The sequence below is a fragment of the Apium graveolens genome, chromosome 11 (genome assembly GCF_009905375.1).
Source record: "Apium graveolens cultivar Ventura chromosome 11, ASM990537v1, whole genome shotgun sequence".
NCBI lineage: Eukaryota > Viridiplantae > Streptophyta > Magnoliopsida > Apiales > Apiaceae > Apium > Apium graveolens.
This window is the reverse complement of record NC_133657.1, coordinates 100,917,203-100,937,403: the sequence shown is the minus strand read 5'-3', so window position 1 is coordinate 100,937,403 and position 20,201 is coordinate 100,917,203. Positions and strand designations below refer to the sequence as shown.

Below are 20,201 nucleotides of genomic sequence, written 5' to 3'. Positions count from 1 at the left end.
ACCATTCAGGGAAGATAATGCGGATCTCCCTTGTATTTGGATGAAGTTGGAGAGCACACGATGCTCGGACTTGCAGTAGTCCAAATGACCTAGGATATAATGGATTCAATTTGAGGACGGCTGGTAGCAGCCCAAGATCGACATAAGAAATATGCTGATTTGACTTAAAAGGACAAATAGTATGTAGTAGGGGACCTAGTTTTATTAAAGGTATCCCCTTGGAAAGGATTGATGAGGTTCAGAAAGAAATGAAAGCTAATACCAAGATACATTGGACCATTTGATATTTTAAGACGTATTAGGAAGTTATCAAATGAGCTAGCCCTACCCCGAAACTTGCAGCAAGTTCACAATAAGTTCCACGTATCAATGTTAAGGATGTATAATTCGGATGCCAGATGATAGGTAAATTTTATATTTACTTGGAACGCTTCATTTTAGGCTTAAATTGGTGTTTAAGAGTCAAGTATCTGGTATGTTTGATGTGTTTTTGTGTTTTTGCATTGCAGGCATTAGTTGGAGGAAGAAAGAAGCTATTCAAAGAATTATACTGGAAAAGGATCATAATTGGAAGTCTAGGCTATTATCAAGTTAAACAAAATATCGTTATCTTCGCGTGGGAATTTGAATCATCAAATTCCGATGAACGGAGCTCAAGTTATGGCCAAAAGAAGAATATCAGAAAAAATCCAGAAAACCCGCGCGCCCGCGCCCTGTTTCTGCCGAAAACCTGCGCACCCGCGCCCAAACCCATGCGCCCGTGCGACCCTTTTTGCCCCTAAATCCTGATTTTAGTAGAAATTGAAGATTTGGAGAGTCCAGGTCCATCCGGGGCTTATATAAACCAAGAAAAAGACGTTTTTAATAACACGGAGCCAAGAGAGAGCAATACGAAGACCTAGAGAGCACAAGACGAATACAGAGAAGAAGACTTTTATATTCTTTAATATAGTTGATACTTCAGATTCTTGTTTTCGATTTGTCTTTAAACCCTAGTACTCTTATGTTGTTTATTATCATGTTTGTATCGGAACCCATGGTGACGATGAGTTCGTTTATGAACTAATCGTTGTCATGTGGTTCTAACGGATTTATTTATGGATTTTAATAGTTAATTGTTTTATAATCCCTTGTGTGTGGTGATTTATGATTTCCTAGTTTGGTTGTGCTTATTTGTCTATGATGCGTAACTAACATCTAAGATTGTTTGTTAATCTCTATTGAAGCGACAGTGAATATAGAAGTTTAGAACTTGCCATGCTAGCATAGGTTTATGTATGAATTGACATGCATAATTTGTGGGTAATTTTTACCATCTTATTCACCCTATGTAATCAAGATAGATAACTTGCTCTTCAACTGTTATATTTTCAAATCTTATAGACATATAGGGTCTAAACATAATTAGTGTCTTCTATCTTCTATCTTAATTGTGGATGCTTAGTAGTAGGGTATACGTACAACAAAAGTTGGCGTATACTAATTTCGTGTTATATGATTAGTTGTCATTACCATCACATGCTAAGGTTAAAGACATAGACTTTGAATGAAGTATTTAATGAAGTTAGAATCCCATGTTTATTCTCATATAAGTAATTCAATCGTAATTCTCTTAGTTAATGTTATTTAGTATAATCTCTTAGTAAAATCAAAAATCAAATTGTTACTTGTCTTAGCATTGAACGATAATCATACATTGTTGTATAAGTGCATAATCTGAACTTAATCTAAACCAGTCCTTGTGGGAACGAACTTGATTTATATCTTATACTACTTGTGATCGCGTATGCTTGCGTGTATTTTCGCATTAGAATTACAGCGAAAAAGTTTTTGGTGCCGCTGCCGGGGACTCGATGTTAAATTTAGTTTATGTGCTTCTCATCAGTGGTCATTACAGTTTATTGACTCGGATTATTTTCTTACAAGGTTTACTTTAGTCGTGTGTTTCAGGTACTCTAGTTTTTATTACAATGGCAGAATCGGCAGCAGATTCGAAAGATTTGATGGATTATTCTTTACCAAAGATCAATGACATTCAGTCTAGCATTGTCAGACCAGCCATTGCGGCTAATACCTTTGAAATCAAGTCTAGCACGATTCAGATGGTGCAGAATTTAGTTTAGTTTGGGAGTTCTCCAACAGAAGATCCAAATATGCACATCAGGGATTTTATAGAGATATGCGACACCTTCAAGTTCAATGGTGTGTCTGAAGATGCGGTGAAACTGAGACTGTTCCCATTCTCTCTGAGGGACAAGGCTAAGAGTTGGTTACACTCTCTACCAGCTGGTTCGATTGCTACTTGGGAAGATCTTGTCCAAAAGTTTCTCACTAAATTCTTCCCTATGGCAAAAACAGCTGCAATCAGGAATGCTCTTACTTAGTTTGTGCAGCAATCAGGGGAATCACTAGGTGAAGCTTGGGAGCGGTATAAAGAGATGCTTAGGAAGTGTCCTCATCATGAAATGCCTGATTGGATGATCATCAATTGCTTTTATAATGGTTTAGAAGCACAATAAAGACCCATGCTCGATGCAGCATCAGGTGGAGCCTTATGGGCTAAGAGCTGTAATGAAGCTTATGAGTTATTTAAACTGATGGCTGCTAATGAATATCTATATCCAATCCAGAGATTTCCACAGGGAAAGGTAGCAGAAGTTCTTGAAGTGGATACAGCTACGGCTATCACTGCTCAACTAAAGGCGTTGTCTATGAAGATCGATTCTCTGGATAATTATGGTGTTAATCAGATAACCAGTATTTTTGAGATGTGTGCAGGTTCACATGCGATGGAGAAATGCGCTATATCTAGTAAACCAGCTCAGTTTGTGAGCAACTTTCAGAGATCGCAGCAACCAGTTCCAGACACTTATCATCCTGACAACTGGAATCATTTAAACTTCAGCTGGAGCAACACTCAGAATACGATGCAACAGCCATTCGAGCAGTTTGGAAACAAGCAATTCAATCCTCCTGTTTTTCAGTAACAATTTGCACCAAGATAACAACTCCAACTTCAACAACAAACTCATGGAGGTGCAGGTCAATCTTTGAATGAAAAATCTGAATGGGAGGAGTTGAGGCTTATATGCAAAAACCAGGCTCTTATATGCAAAAGCCAGGTTGTTTTTATCAAGATTCTGGAGAACCAAATAGGGCAAATTGCTAACGCCTTATTGAATCGACCACCAGGAACACTTCCTAATGATACAGAAGCCAATCCAGGAAAGAGGGAAGTCAAAGAATAGGTGAACGCCATCACCTTGAGCTCTGGAAAAGTTGCCAGCCTTCAAATTCAGCAAGAAGAAGAGTCTGAAAATTCTGTCTAGAATGCAGGTGCGTCTACACCCTTTTTAATTCCATAAAATGAGATTGTAGCTGAAAAAGTTGTGTAGAAGGATGCCGAGGTGGAACTGAAGAAGAAAGCTGTTGCAAACAATCCTCTTGAGGGTAATACAGGGGATAAACAAGTCTATCCACCTCCGCCATATCCTAAAAGACTTCAGAAGCAGAAGTTAGATAAGAAATTTGCCAAGTTTCAAGAAGTTGCACATCAACATACCATTTGCGGAAGCTTTAGAACAAATGTTGAGCTATGTGAAGTTCATGAAAGGTATTCTCTCGCGGAAGGTGAAGCTTGAGGAGTTGGAAACTATTGCTCTAACGGAGGAGTGTAGTGTTGTGCTCCAACAGAAGTTGCCTCCGAAGCTTAAAGATCCTGGAAGTTTCACTATTCCTTGCACTATTGGAAACTTGTGGTTCGACAAATGCTTGTGTGATTTGGGAGCTAGCATCAATCTGATGCCCTTGTCTATCTTCAAAAAGCTTAGTCTACCTGATCCGAAATCGACATACATGTCGTTGCAACTAACTGATCATTTCATCGCTTATCCGTGAGGAATAGTGGAGGATGTCTTGGTTAAGGTGGATAAACTCATCTTCCCTGCTAATTTTGTCATTCTAGACTTTGAGGAAGATAAGAAGATTCCCATTATCTTGGGGAGACCATTCTTAGCTACTGACCAAACTCTGATCGATGTGTAGAAGGGAGAGCTTACAATGAGGATTCTAAATCAGGAAATCTCCTTTAATGTGTTCAAAGCAACAAAATTCCCAACTAATGAAGATGAATGCTTTAAAGTAGAGATGGTCGATTCTGTAGTGAATTCGGAACTTGAGCAAGTGCTAAGGTCAGATACTTTAGAGAGATCCTTAATAGGGGAATCAGTTATTGAAGATGAAGAAGGAGTAGAGCAACTGTGGGTTTTGAATGCACCTCCATGAAAGAGGAAGTTGGATATGCCATTCGATTCTCTTGGGTTAGTAGAGCTAAAAATTTCTCAGGAGCGTCTCGAGCCGTCTATTAAAGAAGATCCCACACATGGGCTCAAACCGCTGCCAAATCATTTGAGTTATGCATTTTTAGGTACACCCCCTGACAAGGGGTTGGAATATATCTATGATAATCTAAAAGGTGATTAGCCGGTTCCTCCCGTACTTACAAATGGTCCCTCTCATGCACCACAGATGGTTGATAGGTTTGGTCTTGGTGATGCACATTATAGAGGGTTGATTCGACATATTGAGGCTATGCATGACATCCACCGACGTTTTGCTGAAAATTTGACACACGCTCTCGGTACTGTTTTTCAAGACACTGGTGTTGAGGTTGATTAGCGACCTGATCTTCCACCCGAAGAGGGTGATCCTCCCGCTAACTAGGTATACCTTGTATCCTTATTATTACCTTCAATGAGGAAATTGAAAATTTTAAGTTTGGGGGTGATAATGTAAGGATTAGTAGTGTGTGTTGTGTCCATATAGATTCATATTGCATGTTTAGTTGTAGTTCATTCATATTTTTGCATGATTATTCATATAGGACATATTGTTTGTGTTATTATGTGAGTCCATGTAGTTACATTTGCATGCATATAACATGATCCTGTAGGTTGAGCTGTTTCTAATTGATTTGTTGATGTTAATGTGAGTGTAGTGATGTCAAATAGAGGGATGATTAAGTCCTAATAAATTGATTTGCATGCCCAGAAACAAAGTTTTTTTTCACAAGTCTTATAGGTTGCTTTTAAGCTAGAACATGATCATATTTGTTTATTTGTTGAGATTTAATCACTTGTCTATATCTAGAATTTTTGGTATTCTCTTAATGTCAAAAGAACACTGAATTTTAATTTGGAGAAAAGCTAGGATTTCAATGCTAGTTGTGAATAAGGCTAGGCGTCAAATGGATAGTAGCCGGCTCATATTTCTATGAGTAATCTAGGGTTAAATGAGATGGAGCGAAACACACTCATTCAGAAATCATTGAAAAAAAAAGAAAAAAAAAAAGAAAAAAAGAAAAGAAAAAAAATTATGTGTTATGCATAATTGACCAAGAGTGAGCCCTTAAATACTCGAGCAACTAAGTTCCAGGGGACTTTGTGCCTAGTGACCTAGGGCTTTTATAGTCTGGGATCCGCTAACCTAACGCTCACTACATGGGTATTATTGCATAAGTCTTTTGGGACCACATTTAATGCACGATCAGATACATATCTTTGTTATATGTTCAATAATAGCATGAATCCTTGTATAACTCTAGTAGAAAAGAGGTGTTGTAAGTCATTATGCGTTTAACGTCTATTATGTTTATAAACTTGTGATTGTTTTGATGAAAGATAAGTTATGGTTATTGATTTAGTGTCGAAAGTATATCTGTTATGCATTCCACACACGCACGTTTCTGGTTGTGAGTTGGTTTGTGGGATTTACTCGAACTCTATTTTAAGTCATTGCATTTTTAGAGGCATTGGCTTAATTATTTGGTTATGGTTACTCTGAGGGGATCGATTGCATTATCATTTAGTTGCATTCACGTAGTTGCATTCATGCATTAGTTTGTATGTAGTTTTTGAGTCTGTTTATGCTTGAGGAAAAGCATCGATTCAAGTTTGGGGGTGTGATACGTATATTTTATATCTACTTGGAACGCTTCATTTCAGGCTTAAATTGGTGTTTTGGACTCAAGTATCTGGTATGTTTGATGTGTTTTTGTGTTTTTGCATTGCAGGCATTAGTTGGAGGAAGAAAGAAGCTTTTCAAGGAATTATGCTGAAAAGAGATCATAATTGGAAGTCTAGGCCATTCTCAAGTTAAATAGAATCTCGTTATCTTGGCGTGGGCAGTTGAATGTCAAATTCTGATGAACAGAGCTCAAGTTATGGCCAAAAGAAGAATAACAAAAAAATCCAGAAAACCCTCACGCCCGCGCCCAAACCTGCGCGCCCGCATTTTGTTTCTACCAAAAACCTGCATGCCCGCGCCCAAACCCGTCCCCCGCGTGGCCCTTTTTGCTCCTAAATCCTGATTTTAGTAAAAAGAGAAGATTTGGAGAGTCCAGGTCCATCCGGGGCAAGGGAGAGCAAGACGTTTTTAATAACAAGGAGCCAAGGGAGAGCAATACGAAGACCTTAATATAGTTGATACTTCAGATGCTTGTTTTCGATTTGTCTTTAAACCCTAGTACTCGTATATTGTTTATTATCATGTTTTCATTAGAACCCATGGTGACGATGAGTTCGTTTATGAACTAATCATTGTCATGGGGTTCTAACGGATTTATATAAGGATTTCAATAGTTAATTGTTTTATAATCCCTTGTGTGTGGTGATTTATGATTTCCTAGTTTGGTTGTACTTATTCATCTTTGATGTGTAGCTAACATCTATGATTGTTTGTTAACCTCTATTGAAGTTGTAATATCCGTGACATGACGTGTAATTATTTTTATCAATAAATGATTAGTGATTTTTGGTGAATTATTTGATGATTGGTAATATTATTTGAATGTTCATATGTGATAAAGTCTAGGTATGTTAATTTTATTATGTCAAGAATAAAATATAGATAATTAAGGTATTTTTCTGGTAATTTTTGGAGTATTATATGATTTTATATTGATTTATGAATTTATTAATTATTTTCTGAATAATTACAAAATTATTTTATAAAGCCGAGAATCATCCAACTTCAACTGTTTTTACGTTTTTATAACCCGAAACTCTTCCGAAAACTCCATCCTAACCTAATCTGGTAATTCCGGATATTTTCCTGTTTTGACTTTTTCGATCCGGATTACTGTTTGACCCGTGCGCGTCCCGACACATAATTTTCGATACGATAATTATATCGATATATTAGCAAAACCCGTATTCTCAAAAGACGAGATATAATTACATTATTTTCATATAAAGTGTTTTATAAAAAGCCCGGTTTGGATAATTATCCAATACGGGTATCAAAACGGATCGGTTTTGCAGTTACTTAGCGGCTAAGCAACTAATTTAACGATCCAATAAGATCCAACACGATCCAATATTTTATAAATATAAATACCCCTTTTATTATTTCTTTTTAATCGTTTAATCATAATCAGTCAGTCATAACCAGTAATTTACAAAGAAAAACCCTAAACACGATACGTTCCTGAGAATCAATCGTACAAACGAAGGCGTTATCGAACTCTGATTCGGGCGTGCAACATATCAAAACGAAGGTCTCGAAATCTTCTTTCTAAAAAGTCTAAACAAAAGAAAGAGCAAATTGCTATCTTGGCCAAGCTACATTCTGTAAATTCATCACAACAAATTATGGCTCAGCCATCTGAAATCATTGAATCTCAAGATCCAAAGAAGCAAGTTGAACAACAGAAGAAGTCTCCAAGAATCAAGGAATTGGCTAAAAGAACCAAAAGGAAACTGGACATTGTTGATAAGGAATTGGAGAATCAGTTTCCGAAGGAGTCCACTCCAACTACAACTCAAGCATCAAAACCCTCTGTGGTATTTGAAGATATCAAGGTGGTGGATCCTTACAGGAACAATCATGGAGAACCTATTGTGCCTAAGGATGAGCCAATAGAATGGGAGAACATACCAATTCCTGACTTCAATCTGCCAATCCTTAACAAGCCAAAGAGAACAAAGTCAAGAGCAGTCAAGAAAGTGAAGTTATCACCTCTCAAATCCAAATCTCTAGTCAAAGCTCAATCTAAAGTCAACAAAGGAGATTATATGTACTTGTGTGACATCAAGGAGTTTTCTGATCTCAACCTCTATCTAGATGAACTAGATGAAGTGAGAGGAATTGATGCATACAGAAACCTACCTGAAAGGTTAGTGTTCAAGTACAAGGGATGAAAGGAGATTCAGTGGCCACTTCACAGGATCCTTTAAGAAAGCCAAGTTGTACTTATTAAGGTTTACTCATCTTTCAAGAACTTTGGGTTCAATGTTACTGCAAGAAGATTGGTACTAAAGAAGATTGAAGAACTAAGGAGTGTTAGAGCTAAAGATGCACTCTCAAAGACTCTAATCATCCCTTACACAGGGAGAAGAGTGCATCTAAGGCCCTACTGGCTGATGAAGTTCATGGATGACAAAGGAGTGAGAAGATTTTTCAGATTAGAAGACCAATTGAGCATCTCTAGCAATGAGACTCTCTCGGAAATGCAAGAAAAGCTAAATCTCTCATAATCTGATGAACTGGAATTCCACAGGCAGCTCCAAAATCAGATTGAAGAAAATAACAGAAAGCTTGGAAAGAGATCCAGACCTTCAAGGAACTAGATAAATCTGCTCAGGCTAAAGAGCATCTTGAAAATGACTGTAAGCAAATCTTTATACATTTTGTTATTTGAAGCACTTTTCAGTATTATCTACTTTCTTTTAAAGTTGTATTTTTAGGGTGTTTCGTTATCATCAATATCTCTTAATTTATGGCTAAAATTCCAGTAGACATAAATTGGGGGAGATTGTTATGTATATGTTGTGTACTTGATGATTTCATGAACAAAACACCTTGGTAGATTTTACTTAGTGAAAATGTAGCACTCGACGGATAAGGATTATAGTCCCGACGGATAACTCATGAACCTACAAAATCCTTCAAATTGCCCGACGGATGATGACTTATTATCCATCGAGTGAGTAGCTTATGTAACAATAAGTCTGTAGCACATTTCTGTATACACATTGTTTAGAATCTGTAGTAGTACCTAAGTCATGTTGACTTTAACTAGATATGCAGAATAGGTTGATTAATTGTACATAGATGATGTCTTGTAATTCCGCATGAATGAAATGAAGTCAAGTGCCTGATTGCTACCCGACGGATAAACAACAATGAATTCGACGGATGATCAACAGAGGGATGATCATTAACTCGACGGATGATCATAAACCCGACGGATAAAGAATTCAAATATCTGTTGACAGTGATAACACAGTCACATGCGTCGAGTGTATGCAAATGGAATGGGGTAGCCTATTCAACTGGGTTTTCAAGAACAAAGAAGCATTGCCATTTCCATGCTATTATGAAGATATTAAAAGATGCTGGAATAGAGTAATGAAGTAGCATTGTATTAGACTTGATAGTTTTTGTTTTATTATCTTGTCTTATTGCTTTGTAATCTTGGTGATATATAAACCAAGAAGCAGCAAATAGAATAGCAACTAAGGAACTAAGAAACCCAGATAGAAAAGAGAGAAACAATTATAAGCTGTATTCTTAGCATTTCTCTCATTCTTAGTTGTTATCATCTTGTAAGCAGCTGTGAGCTTTTTGCACACAGAGTTCTCTCGATATATATTATATATCTCTGGTGGAATCATTCAAATCCACCAGAAAGTTTTTAAAGACTCTTATTTTTAATTACTTGTGTTTTGATTCATTCCAGGTAACTATTCCGCATTCTGCTAATCAATTGACACTTATATATATATTTAAGTTAGAACATTTTTATTCAAGAAAAAAGTTTCAAGAATTCCATTCAACCCCCCTTCTGTAATTCTTGTTACATTGTTAAGGGACTAACAATTGGTATCAGAGCAAGCGCTTGAAGAAGAAAGGGTTTAAAGATCAAAACAATACAGCAAGATGAACAAGAAGGATGTTGGAGTCAAGTTTCCTTTTCTGGATAAAGATAATTACCATCATTGGAAGGTAAAGATGCATCTTCATTTGCTTTCTTAAGATGAGGCCTATGTGGACTGCATAGAAAGAGGACCTCATGTTCCAATGAGAGCTGCAACTTTAAATGAGCCATCTGTCCCCAAGCCAAGGCATGAATGGTCTGATCCTGATATTGAACAAGTCAGGAAGGATAAAAAGGCCATGAATATCCTGTTTAATGGAGTTGATGGTGATATGTTTGACAACATTATCAACTGCAAAACTGCCAAAGATGTTTGGGATACAATACAGATCATCTGTGATGGAACTGAGCAAGTTAAAGAAAATAAGATGCAGCTACTGATTCAGTAATATGAGCATTTTTATAATGAAGAAAGTGAGTCTCGCACTGACATTTTTAGTAGGTTTCAAAAACTGCTAAATGCTCTAAAGTTGCATGGAAGGGTCTATCAGACAAAAGACTCCAATAAGAAATTCCTTAGATCTCTTCCAAAGGAATGCAAACCAATGACAGTCTCATTGAGAAACTCACAAGATTATAAGGAGTTTACTTTGGATAGACTGTATGGCATCCTGAAAACTTATGAGCTTGAAATAGAGCAAGATGAGAGGATGGAGAGAGTAAAGAAGAAAGGAGGGTCCATTGTACTAGTTGCTGAGTTAGAGAAAGAGAAGGAGATGAAGATGGAAGTTGTTGAGTCAACTTCAAGGGTCTGTGAAAGCAAGGGCAAGGGGCATGCAGTAGAAAGTGAAGATTCTTTGAGCCAAGATGACATGGAAGACATTGATGAACATTTAGCATTTCTTTCCAGAAGATTTATCAAGCTCAAGTTTAAAAAGAACTTTGGAACAGCCAAGCCAAATAGAAACATGGTGGATAAATCAAAATTCAAATGTTTCAAATGTGGCTTGGCAGGGCACTTTTTCAGTGAGTGTAGAAAGTCAGATTCCAGAAAGAAAAAGTTTGAGCCTGTGGATTATAAGCAAAAATACTTTGAGATGCTCAAACAAAAGGAAAGGGCTTTCATTACACAAGAAAACGACTGGGAAACAGATGGTCTGGATGAAGATGAAGATGTCAGCTATGTCAATCTAGCCCTAATGGCCAAGTCTGATGAAACAGAAACAAGTTCTTCAAGCAATCAGGTAATTACTACAAACCTTGCACATTTATCTAAAGCTGAGTGTAATGATGCTATAAATGACATGTGCACAGAGTTATATCATTTGCGTGTTACACTTAAGTCTCTTACTAAAGAAAATGCTAAAATCAAAGAAAATAATTTATTTTTGAGTGAGAGAAATAATGTGCTAGAGTCTCAGTTCATTGATTTTGAAAAATTAAGAATTGAGTGTAAGATTACCAAGGAGGAATTAACTGAGTCCTTGAAGAAAGAAGTAATTTTAAGGAAACAGCTCGAGCGTGAACAGGAGGTGATTAAGGCATGGAAAACATCTAGAGATGTCCATGCTCAAATTACCAAAGTTCAAGGAATCGAGTTCTTCTGTGATGCAGCCTGGAAAAAGAAAAAGGAGAAACTAGAACTAAATTTGGTGGATGGAGTGCTAACAGATGTAGACTCGATGGATGATCATGATGAGGATCATCCGTCGGATAACAAAAAGGGTTATCCGTCAACTGATGAAAATCCTCATCCGTCGGCTGTAAGCAAGCCTATCAGTAAAGCCAAACTTGTTAAGTTGAATGAAAATTATGGATTTGTTTCCAAGAAGTTTGTTTCAGGAGAATCGAGTCAAGTTAAGAAAGGGAAAAAGGATAATGTTGGTCACATGACTGTCAAACAGTTAAGTGACAGACTTGAAAAGATTGAGGTGAAAACAGAGGCTAAAAAGAAAAATAATAGAAATGGTAAAGTAGGAATTAACAAACACAATAACTACACATCTGATAAATATGCTCCCAGAACAATCTGTGTCAAGTGTGGTAGTGTAAATCATTTGTCTGTTAATTGCAAATCTGCCATGCCTACTTCCATGTCCATGCCACCTCACTTTTCCAACATGAATGACATGCCTCCCATGCCTATGAATGCTATGTCTACACAGAATATGAATGCACAGTTTGCTAATATGCCATTTGTACCTAATCCATATTATGCTGCATTTAATATGCCACAAATGCCATTTATCATGCCTTACTGGAATAACATGTTCACTAATAGCATGCCATTCCCTGTTGATTATAATATGCATGATAATTTTATTGCAATGAATGGTTTCAAAGGCCCAACTCAAATGACTAAGGATAAATCTGATATCCCCAAGTCAAAAGAGGTAAAGCCTAAGAAATAGAAAAAGAAAGCTAACAAGGCAGGACCCAAGGAAACTTGGGTACCAAAATCAACTTGATTTGATTTTGATGTGTGCAGGGAAACAAAAAGAATCTTTGGTACTTAGATAGTGGTTGTTCAAGACACATGACTGGTGATTCTACCCTGCTCACAGAGTTCAAGGAGAGAGCTGGCCTAAGTATTACTTTTGGAGATGACAGCAAGGGTTATACTGTGGGATATGGCTTGATTTCAAAGGACAATATCATCATTGAGGAGGTTGCCTTAGTGGATGGTCTCAAACACAACTTGTTGAGTATCAGCCAACTTTGTGATAAAGGTAACTCAGTAACCTTCAACTCAGAAGCCTTTGTTATGACTAACAAAAGAAGCAACAAAATGGTTCTCACTGGTGTGAGAAAAGGAAATGTGTACCTAGCTGATTTCAACTCATCTAATGCAAAATCTATTACTTGTCTTCTCAGTAAAGCAAGTCAGGATGAAAGTTGGCTATGGCACAAGAAGCTATCCCATTTAAACTTTAAGACCATGAATGAGCTAGTAAAGAAAGAACTGGTTAGAGGCATTCCCCTAGTGGAGTTTTCTAAGGATGGACTGTGTGATGCCTGTCAAAAAGGGAAGCAGATTAAATCATCATTCAGGAAGAAACTTGATTTTACAATTGAAGAACCTTTGCAACTGCTACACATGGATGTGTTTGGACCAGTCAATGTGTTGTCCATCTCAAGGAAAAGATTTTGCCTAGTAATTATAGATGATTTCTCAAAGTTCTCTTGGACATATTTCCTAAAGTCTAAAGATGAGGCTAGTGAAATCATCATCAATCACATAAGGCAAGTCAATAATCATGCTGATTTCAAGGTTAGAAGAATCAGGAGTGACAATGGAACTGAGTTCAAGAATTCAGTCATGAGAGCATTTTGTGAGGAAAATGGGATTCTGCATGAGTTTTCAGCAGCAAGAACTCCACAACAAAATGGAGTAGTGGAAAGGAAGAACATATCACTTATTGAATCTGCAAGGACAATGCTTGAAAAATCTAAACTGCCAACATATTTCTGGGCTGAAGCTGTAAATACTGCATGCTACACTCAGAATATTTCCCTGGTTAATCAAGCAAGATGCATGACTCCCTATATATTGTCCAAGAACAAGAAGCCAACTCTAAATTTTCTTCATGTCTTTGGCTGTAAATGATATATTCGGAGAAATCAAACTGATTAAAATGGGAAGTTTGATGCTAAAGCAGATGAAAGAATTTTTATGGGATATGCTGTTGGTAAAGCATATAGAGTCTACAATCTAAGAAGTGTTGGATTTTAATCGCAGCGGGGCATGGCAAAATACTTTTACACATATAAAATCCAAATAAAAGCATATAAATCGTGGTAAAAACATAGGGATCGAATCTGACCTTTAAAAAATTCGGAGACAACGATCAGAGATCCTTAGCAGTTGCTCCTCAAGTGTGAAGCACTCCACCGGTATCCACTAAGAAAACGATGTTAAGGAGGAGGAAGGAGGTGGAGAGAATTGGGTTTTCCAAACTTTTTGGGTTTTTGGGGTTCAAATAAAAATAGGGTCTATAATAGTATATTTATAGGCAAAATTTTTAGCTGAAATTTTCCCATAAATATTATTATTATTATCCCATTTATTATTCTCATTAATAATTAAAACACCTTTTAATTATTAATCCTTTTTCTAAACACTTTAGAAATAATTCTCTCTCTTGATTTAATTTCCAAAAATTAAATCCTTAATTAATAATATTAAGAACTTTTCTTAATTAATTTATAATCAATTAAATCTCATTTAATCAATTATTAAATTTGCCAATTAATTATTTATTTCATAAATAAATAATTATTAGCCATTATTAATTAATTCCTCCACCATTAAATCATTCTCTTTTTAGGGTGTGACCCTGTAGGTTCAATATTAAGCCGGTAGTAGAAATAAATAATAATAAAACTATTTTATCATTATTTATATAAATTCTCTAATTTATTAAATATGATTAATTAATTAATCACATTTATTCTACATCGTGAGGGATACTTCTCAGCATATCGCGACTATCCGGATAATACGAATTCACTGCTTAGAATACCAAGAACCTATTCAGTGAATAGTTACCGTACAATAAACTCCTTCTACCCTTCAATGTCCTGATTAAATACAAGGCATGGATCTCGTGTCAAGCCTATCTAATTTAATCACTTGCTTACCATTTACTATGCGTAGTTCTATGCAAATTAGAAACTCCTTTCTAATTTCATTCACTCTGGCCAAAGATTCCTGAACTAGCATAAGTGGATCAGCCTTGAACATTCGCTTCCTTCACTGGAAGGGGTAGATCCTTTATTGATCATACACTATCTTCGTGTACAAATTCCTATACCCAGTAGAGCCCTAATAATTGTCCCTGGAGACTAAGAACTAAACCAAAGCATAGTTCAGTGTACACAAGATGACTATGATGACCTCAAGTCTAAGGATACTTGTACAACTATCACTATGTGAACAACTGCTGACACGTGAGTGAACTCCATCAGTTGTTCAGCTGTGCGAGTCATGTTCAGTGAACTTATTCCATAATAAGCACCTACATACTAGCTATAGTGTCACCACACAAATGTCTATGAAAATAGACATTCTTCATAATGAAGCAAGCATAGTATTTACCGATCTTTGCGGATTATTAATTACCAGTTAGTAATCCTACGACCAGGAACTATTTAAGTTTAGAGTTATCATCTTTTAGGTCTCACTATTATGATCTCATCATAATCCATAAAAAGCTTTACTCTAAACTATGGTATATCTTATTTAAACACTTAAATAGATAGAGCCCGTAATAAAAACAAAACAAGTCTTTTATTAATATCAATGAAATCAAAAAAGATTACATAAAAGTTATTCCTAAATCCTCATACATGATTGGACTTAGGACATATTCCTTTCAATCTCCCACTTGTACTAAAGCCAATCACTCTGGTATCTAATACCCATCTTGTCTTTATGACGATCAAAGTGACTTTCATAAAGTAGCTTTGTGAGTGGGTCTGCTATGTTGTTATGTGTGTCAACTCTAATTCAATACAATATAAGAAATGTTACCGCGCTCCCACTAACCCTTTTGTAGATGCATGGTTTATCTACGTTTTTGATAAAATCAAACTCTTTGATTGTCTCATCAAAACGAATGTTCCATCTTTCGAGAAGCTTGCTTTAAACCACATATGGTTCACAGTAGCTTACACACTAGGCTTTCATTTCCCTTGGAAAGAAAACCATCTGGCTATATGCCAGATCTCATAGTCGTAGTAAGCAGCAATCGCAAGTAAAATCCGAACTGATTTTAACAGGGCTATAGGTAAAAGGTTTCATCAAAGTCAATCCATTGCCTTTGTTTGAATCCTTTTGCCAAAAGCCTGGCCTTAAAGGTCTCCACCTGGCCATCTGTTATAATCTATCTTTTGTATACCGTATACATAGATTCCATTCTGGATTTCATGGCACTATGCCATTTCTCTGAGTCAACACTACTCATAGCCTCATTAGATTACAGGGTCGTCATCATCGATGATCGACAACTCATTGTCATTCTCAATGACAAGGCCATATTACCTCTCAGGTTGGCGAGACACTCTCCCTGATCTATGAATGGGCTGTTCCACAAAAGGTTGTTCAGTCAGAACAGGTGTTTCCACTTGATCCGTAGTAGTTTGTGCTTCTTGAACTTCATCAAGTTCAATTTTGCTCCCACTGTTTCCTTCAAGGATAAACTGCTTTTCCAAGAAGGTAGCATGTCTGGAGACAAACACCCGATGATCGGTGTAAAAGTAATACCCTAAAGTCTCTTTAGGATATCCCACAAAACTATATTTTACGGATCGAGATTCCAGCTTATATGCGTCAACTTTCTTGACATAAGCTGGACATCCCCAAATCTTAATGTGTTTAAGACTCGGTTTCCTTTCTTTCCATATCTCATATGGAGTTTGAGGAACAGATTTGGAAGGTACCTTATTTAGTAAATATGCTGAGGTTTCCAATACATAACCCTATAGGAATACTGGAAGATTTGCATAGCTCATCATGGACCGAACTATGTCTAACAAAGTTCGATTTCTCCTTTCAGATACCAATCTGGAGGCATCCACTGGGAGACTATACCATTTATTTTGAGATAATCCAGAAACTCTCCATTCAAGTATTCATCACCTCGATCTAATCGAAGAATTATAATACTATGTTTGGTTTGTTTCTCCACTTCATACTTATATTCTTTGAACTTTTCAAAGGCCTCAGACTTGTGTTTCATCAAACATATATCCGAATATAGATCTATCATCTATGAAAGTAATGAAGTATGAAAATTACCCATGGCTTGCTTAGACATTGGTCCACATACATCTGTGTGTACCATTCCTAGCAAATTTGCAGTCCTCTCTCCATGTCTACTAAATGGAGACTGCAGTGCTAAAATGAAGTGAGATTTTCATCATCCCTTTTCTTTTATTAGTTTGTTCAATCTGAAGTAAATTATTTCACATTTATACAGACCATTATTTAAAGTACCACGTCCATAAAGAATATTATCTCTAAGAATAGAACATTCATTATTCTCAATAATAAATGAAAATCCATCCAAGTCTAACATGGGAATAATATTCCTCACAATCGAGGGAACAAAATAACAATTATTTAAAACAATAGTCTTGCCCGTAGGCATATGTAAATGAAATGATTCTACATCTTCAGCAGCAACTCTTGCTCCATTTCCCATCAGTAGAATCACCTCCTCTTCCTCAAGAGTCCTACTTCTCCTTGGTCCCTGCAACAAATTGCAGATTTGAGAACCACAGGCGGTATCTAATACCCAAGTAGAAATTTGATTTAATGACATATTCACTTCTATCATGAACATACCTGAATCAGAAGCGGTAGTCTCACTACCCTTCTTCTTCAATTCTGCAAGGTAAACCTTGCAGTTCCTCTTCCAGTGCCCCACCTTGTTACAGTGAAAGCAAACAACTTTGCTCTTGGGGTCTTCAGCTATTGGTGGAACCGGCTTTTCTTCACCTACTTTCTTCTTCTTGGAAGGGTTCCTCTTCCTTTTCTTAGGATTGGAACCTTCACCAATTAGAAGAACAGAACTCTTCTTAGGGGAAAATTCGATTCCGCAGTCTTCAACATGTTGTGGAGTTCAGGCAGGCTGACATCCAACTTATTCATGTGAAAGTTCACAACAAACTGCGAGAATGAACTCGGAAGCGATTGCAAGACCAAGTCTTGGCTCAGCTCCCCATCCATAGCAAAACCAAGTTGTCCAAGACGTTCAATCAAATTGATCATCTTAAGTACATGGTCATTCACAGATGATCCCTCAGACATCCTACAACCGAACAGCTCCTTCGATATCTCATATTGAGCTGTCCTCCCCGCCACATCATACAACTCTTGTAGATGCATTAGGATAGTGTGAGCATCCATATGCTCATGTTGCTTCTGTAGCTCAATGTTCATGGAAGCTAGCATGATGCATTGAGCAACATTTGCATCATCTATCCACTTACGATACACAACATGTTCATCATTATGTGCATCACTAGCAGGTTCAGTAGGCTTAGGTGAGTCAATCACGTATTCCAGCTTCTCAATCCTGAGAACAATTCTCAAGTTTCGAAGCTAGTCAGCATAATTAGGACCAGTCAATTTGTGAGCATCTAGTATGCTCCTGAGTGATAGTGCAGAGACATAACGTACAAAGTAAATCTGTAAATGATAAACACATAACAACACTTAGCAAATATTCGATTTCATTTTAAAACACTATATGAATTGGGTCTTTATTCATAAGTGGCTCCCACTAGTTTATCTAATTTATTCAACCCCCTACGTGAAAAATTAAGCATTCATAATGCTAGTGGGAATAGGGATCCTACATTCCATTACACAACCCCGGCTGTGGCGCGAAACGCCATGTAATGTTCAATAGGCAGACAACTCTTATCAATTACATCTAATGTTATTCCCTAATCAAACTTTAGCCTCTTGAATAATTGAGTCACGGCTGTGGCACGACAAACTCAATATTCTAAGTCAAGTCTAACCCAACATTCCGTACAATTGAATCAGTCCCCAAAGGCCCGCGACTGTGGCACGTAACGACCTTTAGATTCTTATTCAATGTACACATCTCTATGTAATAGACAAGTTTTTCTTATTTCGAAATCAAAGCCCTCGGCTGTGGCACGAAACGACAATGATTTAAAAATAAGAACTACTTTCTATCATGTTGGAAGGCTATGACCGACACAAGCCCGTTGTATCATTGGCCAATTACTACTTGATATTATTTAATTTTAGAGGGATTATATTATGTTACAATCATAATCATATTATAAAGAGATTCTTCCTTTTAAATTAAATATTTCAAATCAATAATCGATAATCAGATGATTCCCAGATCGGGTGGAGCATTGTCAAGTGGCGTCACTTAATAACCCTTTCTTACAGATAGAAATCTGTTGTTGACAGAATCATCCTTTCTCTCATATCGAAAATTCATATTCAATTACGTGTTTCACAAACACAAGAATCTCATGATTGTATTCATAATATTGTTATTAAGGTTATGAAACAATTTCACTATACTAGGTTGTCTAACAAACGCCTTATGTTCATTTAAGTTCACCTAAATCTATCATCGCATGATAAACTAAGCATATATCACATATATAAACATGAATAAACATCAAGGTAGGCATGTTATATCATCTAGCACACTAGTCTAAGCATTATACATCTATATGTATCACATGAAGCATTTAAAAGCAATTAAAACAGTTAAAAACAGCTTTAAAACACTTCAGGGAAATATAAATAGTTCAAAACTTTTATATAAACTAAAATTGATCACTCCATTAGATCCGTCTCGGAAAAACGAATCCAACAGTATATTGCACGCCCAAAACGGAGTTACGAAACTCCCAGAAAATCAATTTTAATATGGACAGTCGGGCTGTAACGCATTACAGGAACGCATTACAATCCCTGTAACGCATTCCGGTGATGCGTTACAACCCTTTTAACCAATTAAAAGGTGTAACGCATTCCGTGAATGCGCCACAGGGTGTAACGCATTCCCGGAATGCGCGACACCCTTTTTTTTATTATTTTTTTTCTTTTGCAGCAGCCGCCGATTTCCTCCTCGGTTTTTGTGCCGCCCTACTGACATTCTCTGCTTTTTCTTTTTTCCGTGCAACAGCAGACAAGCAGATGCAATAACAGATGTATAGCAGATATATATATACAACTGAATATACATAGATATATACTTATTTAATTACGAATTTAATTACAAGAACTTCAAAAATTGATAATACCCTAAAATTATGAAAAAAATACCCAGACGATCTACAACACTTGTAGAACCCAGATCAACATTCAAAATTATTCTGAGAAACGATTTCTCATCAGATAAAATTAATCCATGATATAACTTGTAAAAATCATAATTAATTCATACAAGCATATAAAATTCTGAAATTTTTACCACAGATCTATATACATACAACCTATGCTTTGATACCATTGTTGGATTTTAATCGCAGCGGGGCATTGCAAAACACTTTTACACATATAAAATCCAAATAAAAGCATATAAATCGTGGTAAAAACATAGGGATCGAATCTGACCCTTAAAATAATTCGGAGACAACGATCAGAGATCCTTAGCAGTTGCTCCTCAAGTATGAAGCACTCCACCGGTATCCACCAAGAAAACGATGTTAAGGAGGAGGAAGGAGGTGGAGAGAATTGGGTTTTCCAAACTTTTTGGGTTTTTGGGGTTCAAATAAAAATAGGGTCTATAATAGTATATTTATAGGCAAAATTTTCAGC

The 20,201-nt window shown here is 36.6% G+C and overlaps 1 non-coding gene across 1 annotated transcript; it reads right to left on the bottom strand.

Annotated features, from left to right (window-relative positions):
• Positions 1 to 2,360: 2,360 nt before the first annotated feature.
• Positions 2,361 to 2,467, bottom strand: LOC141699343 (small nucleolar RNA R71). Its single transcript, XR_012565812.1, has one exon. It is a non-coding gene; the product is annotated as a small nucleolar RNA R71 (small nucleolar RNA).
• Positions 2,468 to 20,201: the final 17,734 nt, after the last annotated feature.